The following is an 8,160-nucleotide window of genomic DNA, read 5'->3' as shown; positions in this document are numbered from 1 at the left end:
TTGGAGGTCAGGACCAATGGGAGTCTGCTAGCTTTGCGTTCACTCATCCATCTGAACATGATTGACCTTTTAAACGATGATGGAAGCTGATTTATTTGACCTTTAAGTTAAATATCTGACTGAGACTCTAAGAGTTTGCTGTGTTTCATCACAGCTTTGAAGCAGGTTGTTATTTCAGGCTGAATCCTAAAGATTAAATATTATTTATCATCATTCTCTGACTTTCATCGCAGGAAACCAAGAATCAGAAGCAGCGTGATAAAGTCCCGTCATCAGCGCACTTTGGCTTCTTCCATCACATTAGGACCGGAAGTGGTTTGCTGAGCCTTTCAGAATAAAAGCTTCAGCTAGCGCGTGCCTGCAGGTGCCTCTTATTTGATGCAGACCGACCGGAAGCGGCCCCTGCGGTGCCGGCAGCTTCATCCGCGCGCTGCCCGGATTGTCGCGGGTGAAGGTGGGAGTTTGTTCTGCGCTGCATCGGTGGATGTTTTCTGTCGGTCCGGAGGACTGGGAGCACTGGGAGCACTGGGACAGCTGGACTCTAGTGGACTGGGACACATCGCAGAGCAGCAGCATGAAGAACCCGCTGTACTGGGTGTACTGGGCTGTACTGGTGGGATCCGGCATCCTGTTGATGGAACAAGGTGAGTGTTTGTGCTGCTGGGGGTTCCTGCTCCTTCCTGCAGGATAATCCGCTGATTCTCTAAAGCGATTATCTGCTGCTGTCTGCGCGAACTTTGCTGCTCCGCTGTCTGACAGGTTGCATCTGACAGCTCTGCATGTTCTGCTGCAAACTTAGCCAGGCTCTGCTCCTCATGCTCCTCATGCTCCTCATGGTCAGCTCCTCCTCTGCATTAAACAGTCCCTTCAGGTTCCAGACTGAGGATTGATCCTCCTGCTCTGCTCCTTTATTCTGTAATTCCTCGGTGTCCTTCCAGAATCAGCCCGGAGGACAGATGGATGGAATCAATAGAGATAGGAGATGTTGGGCTCCAGGAGAAGGAGGATGAAGGTTTGCATAACAGTCTGAGTTTCTAAGGATGGAGAGAAGGAGCTCCTCACAGATTACCCTGGAAATGCATGTTTATATAATCCACTTTATTCTGTCATCTGATGGAGTTTGAAGGAATGAGGAGTGAGAAGGAATCAGGAAGGTTGTTGCTGTGAAGGAGTGAAGGAGGAGACCGTTATTATTCACCAGCTGGCGGGAATTATTCACTGTTTCACACTGGGATTATACTGGATTATCTGAACATTCATTCATTCATTCATCCATTCATTCATTCATTATTTGATTCACTAACTGGTTAACTCACTCTTTCATTCACTTGTTTAATAATTAATTCATTAAGTCGTTCTGTCCTTCATGGACTCATTCAGTGACTCACTCGTTCACTCATTCATCCTCAGTGGGTTTCCATAGTGGGTCGTAACGTGACATGGTCTGAAGCAGTGGGACTGGGCGGCTCTGGGTCGTTGGGATAATCCCAGTCTGCACTGGTCTGTGATTCTGTGGGCAAATCTGTCCAATTCTGACCGTTGATAGACCCAGAAGTTCAAAAGTGTTTTTTTAAAGAGCGATTCTTTGGTTTCTTTCTTGGATCTACAGGTTTATACGAAGCGCAGGACAAAAAAAAAGAAAAGAAAATGCTGGTTTTAATGGTTCAGCTCCTTCCTGCAGCTTTTCTCCCCAGCAGAGCAGAGAGCAGCAGAGATTTATCTACTTTAGCTGGAGACAGAAAGAAAGAACCAATTTAGACCAGAGATCAGATGTTTGTTGCTTTAATCAGCCGAACCAGAACCAGAACCAGAACCAGAACCAGAACCAGAGAGAGGCCATTTTTAAGTGTGTTTACAGGTCGCTCTGTCTATTAGGGATAAAGAAGGAAAATTCTCTCCTCCAGTCAAGTCCGTAAAGTCTCCTGCAGGAAGGGGGGCTATTAATTCAAAATAGATGTATACTAAAAACTAATCAAACATATACTAAGGTATCACACCAGTACATTTATATGAATGCCAACAACAGCAAAAAAAAACAACATTATAAAAACAAAACATCATTTCATGTCCAGGTTTCCTTTATGTCCATAAATCTTGCCCTTCTGAGGCTGTGAAGGTAAATCTGTGTTCTGCAAGGTCCAATACTGTTTCATAAACCTAAAAAATAATGTTCCAGTTTAATAATGGAGAAGCTGTTAGTCAGCTTTATATTTTTAAAAAATATAATAACTTAAATTTATAATTTATAATGTCTGAGAATGTGTTTTTTTAAGAGCAACTATGCAAATGAACAAATATCTAGAAAAAGTAGACTGTATTCTATTCTCTATTATTATGCTTCTCATTGTGAATCCCAGATTGTTCGTTCTTCTTTGCTTTTTCGATAAAGTTCTTTAAATCAGTCCTAGCTGTCTTTATCCATGCTAGCTCAGATCCTGACCTTTGGAAAAGGAGGCAGGGAAATCAGGATAAAGCCTTAGCCTAGCTTCATGCAGTTAGCCTAGCTTCATACAGTTAGCCTAGCTTCATACAGTTAGCATCACTTCATGCAGTTAGCCTTGCTTCATGCAGTTAGCCTAGCTTCATACAATTAGCATTGCTTCATGCAGTTAGCCTTGCTTCATACAGTTAGCCTAGCTTCATGCAGTTAGCCTCGCTTCATACAGTTAGCCTCACTGCAGGCAGTTAGCCTCNTAGCCTCGCTGCATGCAGTTAGCCTCAGTTCATGCAGTTAGCCTCGCTGCATGTAGTTAGCCTCGCTGCAGGCAATTAGCATCGCTTCATGCAGTTAGCCTCNGCTTCATGCAGTTAGCCTAGCTTCATACAGTTGGCCTAGCTTCATACAGTTAGCCTTGCTTCATGCAGTTTGCGTCGCTTCATGCAGTTAGCCTCACTTCATGCAGTTAGCCTCGCTGCATGCAGTTAGCCTCGGTTCATGCAGTTAGCCCCCCTATACACTAGGGGGAGACAATCATCAATTTAAATCAAACCAGACTATAGATGTTGCTACCAAATAAAGTCCATTGACCCAGAGTCTCATTCATGAAACATTAGCTGTGATGGTTGGCTGATCATTTATGACATCACTGTCGTTATGGACTTTTCAAAATGCTACACGTTACTTCATCAATTAATGTGACATTTCACCAGCCGCCTGAATCCAAACTGCATCCATCTAATTTGGTACTTAGAAGCACAAGTTTCACACGGTTTATAGTGAGGGAAGCTGCGTTTTAGTCAGGTGATTATTTTAGTGCAGGAGAAAAAAAGGCGAGCTTTGTTTTTGGCGACTTCCTGTGAAAGCAGCGACCATTCTGCCGTTAGCGTTTGACAGCAGCCAGAGGTTGGTCCCCCTGAAAGCCTCATGCAGTCGTTTTCTACTGATTATGATCAGAATAGTCGTGCAGATATGCAGTGTGTGTTATATGCTTTACATCGGTGACGGTGTGGCTCTGTCACTATGCCTTCATCCGGTCATGCATCCTCTCTACTGGGCGTGCCTGACTTTCTGCTGCCTATCTCGCCACACATTGGTTGAACATGTTTCATTTTATTTGTTTCTATTTGCTGTGGTGGTTCACTACGATCAATGCATGAAGCAGAAACCCTGGGATCCATTCTAAGTGTACAAATTCCTAGGAACTGGAAAGGATGCATGTCCAGCAATAATCCTTCCACCAAAGCAAACAGATTTCCTTCATAGAGCCCAGCTGTACCTCAGAGTTTGGCTCCAAGGCGCCGCCTCCTGTTGGACCCGCCCACATTCAGCCATTGGTCCATCAAAGCACTGCATGAATGTCATTGCATTCCTAAAGGAGCCAGCTGATCAGAGGTGATTGTGGTGGAACGTTTGTTGGCCCAGCAGAGGCGTGATCCATAAAAGGAAATAGCTACTATGGATGGAAGCAGGTTGGGAGTCTGATGGTTGGACTGATCAGAACTGATCAGAACATCCAGGCAGCGCTTACAGCTGGCTGTGGTCTCAGCTTATGGACGAGTTCACATTAGTTTCTGAAATGGCTTCATGCTCTTTGTTTTCTGTGGTGTTTGATTAAAATTGCATCATTAAAGTTGCTGATTTATGAACCAAAGAATGTTAACCAGCTGGAATTGATAAGAATAATAAACAAATAACAACAAAAATCTGTAAAAATAGCTCACCTTGATATACCTGCTGCATCTTCTTATAGAGACGGTTTTCTAATCTCTTGTGGATTATTTGGCATCTTTGCTAAACAGACTGCAGCTTTATTTCACATTTTAAGTCAAGTTAATGTGAATTATTTTTTCTATAATTTCTGAGTATAAGCTTAAAGTTCTACATGTATGCATTGGTTCTTATTTATATGTAATTGTGTTATTTTAGAACCATGCACCTAATTTTCCTTCCCTTTATGACACCAGAGTTGGTGTTTGTCTCCCCCTACTGGTCTGGAGCACTTCCATTATTATAAGCTTTTCTTAACTAGTGGTTTTTACTGCATTGTTGTGTTTGCTGCATGTTTGCATTCATCAGCCACCAAACTGAAACGCTCTTGATCAATATTTGTTTTGTCTAGAATGATCCAGTCACAGTTTCACTGCTGTTGGTCTTCAGATTTTAACCTGGAGCTAATAACGGCGGTCCAGAGCTGAATCAGTTACTAGGGACATTTTCTTCACCCAGCTACCCTTTCATGCTAACCCATTCACACACTGATGGTGGTACGATACCATCCATGCATCTGTCCGTCTGCCTGTTGGTCCTGTTAAAGGAGGGGTTCTCCATGCTGCATCAAAGTTTCCCTGTTCTGCTGAAACTATTAATGCTATTAGAGCAGGTTAGACCAAGCAGCCTCATATTAAGCCTTGGTTTCAGTGTTGATGGTCAAATGTGACAGGCTGTTAATGAGTCCAACACATACTCTCCATCCTACTCACAGTTAATCTACTGAACACTGGCTGCATTGTAGAGGGCAGCTGACTAGATGCAGGGTTCCTGCTGCTTGTCCAGACAAAGAGAAATCTTCAAAAGCTTTCCCTGTAGGCCAGAAGAATACAAAAACATTCAGTTCTTTCACTGTTCGGTGGCTAACTTCTATCTGTCTGAAATTCCAGAGTTTATGTTTAGTCTTATAACACCATGGCAGCAGAACTGGTTCAACGCAGCAGCGCTACATGTTTATTGATGTAAACTATGGTCAGTAATAACCAAAGGAACAGAAACTAAACAGCAAGAATAACGAGGTCCTCTTTGATTCAACACAGCCGGTAAGACCATCCAGCCAATAGGAAAAGGCCGCAGCTGGTAACATATCAAAACTCTACAGAAAGTCTGGCTTCAAAGCAGGTTACTTCACCTATGGGTCTGCATCGTCCAATCAGCAGCTGATCTGAGACCAACCACAGGTGTGTTCATTCATCAGTGTGCTGCTGAACCAAGGCTACAGCTCCATAGAGTCCAATAAGGAACATAGATTGTTCTTTTTGCATGTGCCTGTCAATGATGGAGGAGGCTGAATTGTCTGAAATGTGTCTAATAAGGGATCTGGTTTCAGGTGTTTTTAGGTTCGCTTGTCGTTATAGAAACTGAAACCTACTAAGAAAAAAAAAAAGAAAAAAAGTTAAATAAACCAGAACCATGGAGACTTCAGGGGAAAACAATCACAATGAGGTAAGACACAGTAAGGCGGAGTTAGACGAGGAACCAGCACTGAGGAAATGCACAGGGGGAGTATTTATGGGAGACTGAACAAAGAGAGGACTAACGGGCGGATTGGGAGCAGGTGTGAAGAGAGGAGTTTAGAAGGAGCTGGGAAAAAGAGACCAACACAAGAGGGCAACAGTGGGTAACAAATAAAAACCTAAGAACTGAAATATAACCAGAAAACAACAAAACAGGAATTAAACCAATAAAACTGGAAAACATGGAGAAAAGTAAAACTGAATACTCAAAAGAAAACATAGCAGAACCAAGACTGTGACACCTTTCAACTGTTTTACTAATTCAAATCAGTTTTAACCAACGATTAAAAAGCTTTTTTAATTTTTAAAAACTATTTCTTTAAATTTACATTTTCTGCAGCAGTCTAAGAATCACTGAAATGCTGTTAAGGTCAGGAAGTTTCTTAGCCTGGGCGCCATTCCGAACTTAGTCCCGCCCACAACGTTTGAGGTCGGGAAGTTCGGTCTGGCATTGCTCCATAGTAGCGCGAGTATGCTAGCACAATATCTGGCGGGCCAATCAAATGGTCAGGGCGGGCTTTATACGATGATGGACAGATGATCAACAGTAACGTAATCAACCACGTGACCAAAGAGCGCTTGGGTGACAACAACAATGGCTGCCGCTGGAGAGTTGAGGTGAGTAGATTCTGCTATTAGGTCCAATTGAGAGCAGAGGCATTTTTTTCCCTGGTTTGTTTGAAACACGCCCCATAATCACAGCTCTATGGAGCAGCATCAGACTCATTCTGACTAGAACTGAGTAGGGCTACGTCAGGCTAGAAGTTTCTGTCTTTGTGCATAAAAAACAACTTAAAACAGAAGGAATATTTGCTGTCAGCAGTCACATTTTATCTTCCCAGCTTTTTCTAAAGACAAGCATCCTAAATATTTCCAAATGCAAAGTAACAAGAGAAAGCCATATATTTTGAGGCTGTATTTAAATTCTGGTTATGCTGCAGAGAAGCTGGCAGCAGTAGGATGGTAGAGACGCAGATGAGGAGATATTTCTGCAGGAAGTCGTTATCCATCAGAAGGAGGAACAAACATCCTGGATCTCTGCTGCTGGACCGGCTGCCTGGTTTGTGGGAAAACTCAGTTTAAATCACTAACCTCAGTAACGCTGCTGTTGATCATCCTCACAGTTATTCCCTGGATGGATCAGCTGCTGTCTGATGGCGCGTGTTGCTGTCCTACATGTCAACAGCAGAGCAGACTAAGTTAATCAGCTGTTCAGAGTTTAATTGTGGAGAGACATGAAAGCAATCTGTGGCGGGTTGGTGCAGCTGTTTGCTCTCATGCTCAGAGCTGCGGCTCTGAGACAGAAACGACAGTATGCTGGTATCTGATCTGCTTCCATCGCTGATGGATCCGTTAACAGTGAGGTCAAAGGGGACCTTCCATGGCTGCTGTTTAAGACCTTCCAGAGTTTATGGTGGACCATGTTCTTCAAACAGCAGCTCCTTTACTAAGACTTAGCCTTAGACAACCTTTGTTGTCATTTTGTACAGCTTTCACAACATTTTTCTTAACCTCTTATCATCCACCTCATTTTGGGAAATGCTCGCCTATTCTGCAGACCCAAATGGAAAAGCAAATGACTGAGGAACTGTGAGCTCAGATTACATGTGTGATACATTATTTGAAAGCTAATTCTATTCTATTTTCTAAATATATACATGAGAATTGGTGAGTAAAACACCCAAGCTGCATCAAGTCCAAGCTCTTTAAACATGACTCAAAGTTGTTTTTTCTTATTCTCAAAAATAATAGATATTTTTTGAACAGCGGTTATAAACCCTGCTTGCTGTGGCTGATTTGTCATGGTACATTTTGACATGCTGCTGTATCTGTGTTAATAGTGCTTTGGTGCTCGCTGTGTCCATAAAATGAACTTGGTGGTTGAATTGTGGAGAATCTAAGCTTTCCAACGATGTCTAACTTGTCTATATTGGTAAACATTTTAATGGTGTAATTTTCATGCGTTCTGAGCTATTTTTGTAAACGCTTTAAAACGTGTCGCCGGCGCCCCGCTGGGTTTTTAGAGGCTAAAGTTCAGCAGTGATCAAATGTAAACAGAGTGGGATAATAAACATGGTGCAAAAAAATGCATTGATATGGAAGTTCAGAGCATTAATATAAATGGTGCAGATATGCAACATAGATGCAATTATGATGACGAGTCTGTGACTCGATTTAGAGTTCATCAGTGTGATGGTGGTGGGGAAGAAGCTGCTGCAGAACCTGCTGGTCCTGCATTGAATGCTGGGAAGCCTCTTCCCAGAGGGCAGCAGGGAGAACAGTCCATGGTGGGGGGGTGAGGGGTCATTGATGATGTAACGCCGGGCGTACACTGTATGATTGTTTCAATCGTTGCTCGCAGCTACAGCTCAAACTGTACGACGAAACTGCAGGGTTTAAAAGTTCTCAGCTCACCATGTTTGTTCTCACACTGTG

This window comes from Cyprinodon variegatus, unplaced genomic scaffold (assembly GCF_000732505.1).
Source record: "Cyprinodon variegatus isolate N-32 unplaced genomic scaffold, C_variegatus-1.0 Scaffold699, whole genome shotgun sequence".
In the NCBI taxonomy this organism is placed as follows: Eukaryota; Metazoa; Chordata; class Actinopteri; order Cyprinodontiformes; family Cyprinodontidae; genus Cyprinodon; species Cyprinodon variegatus.
This window is presented reverse-complemented; position numbering follows the sequence as displayed.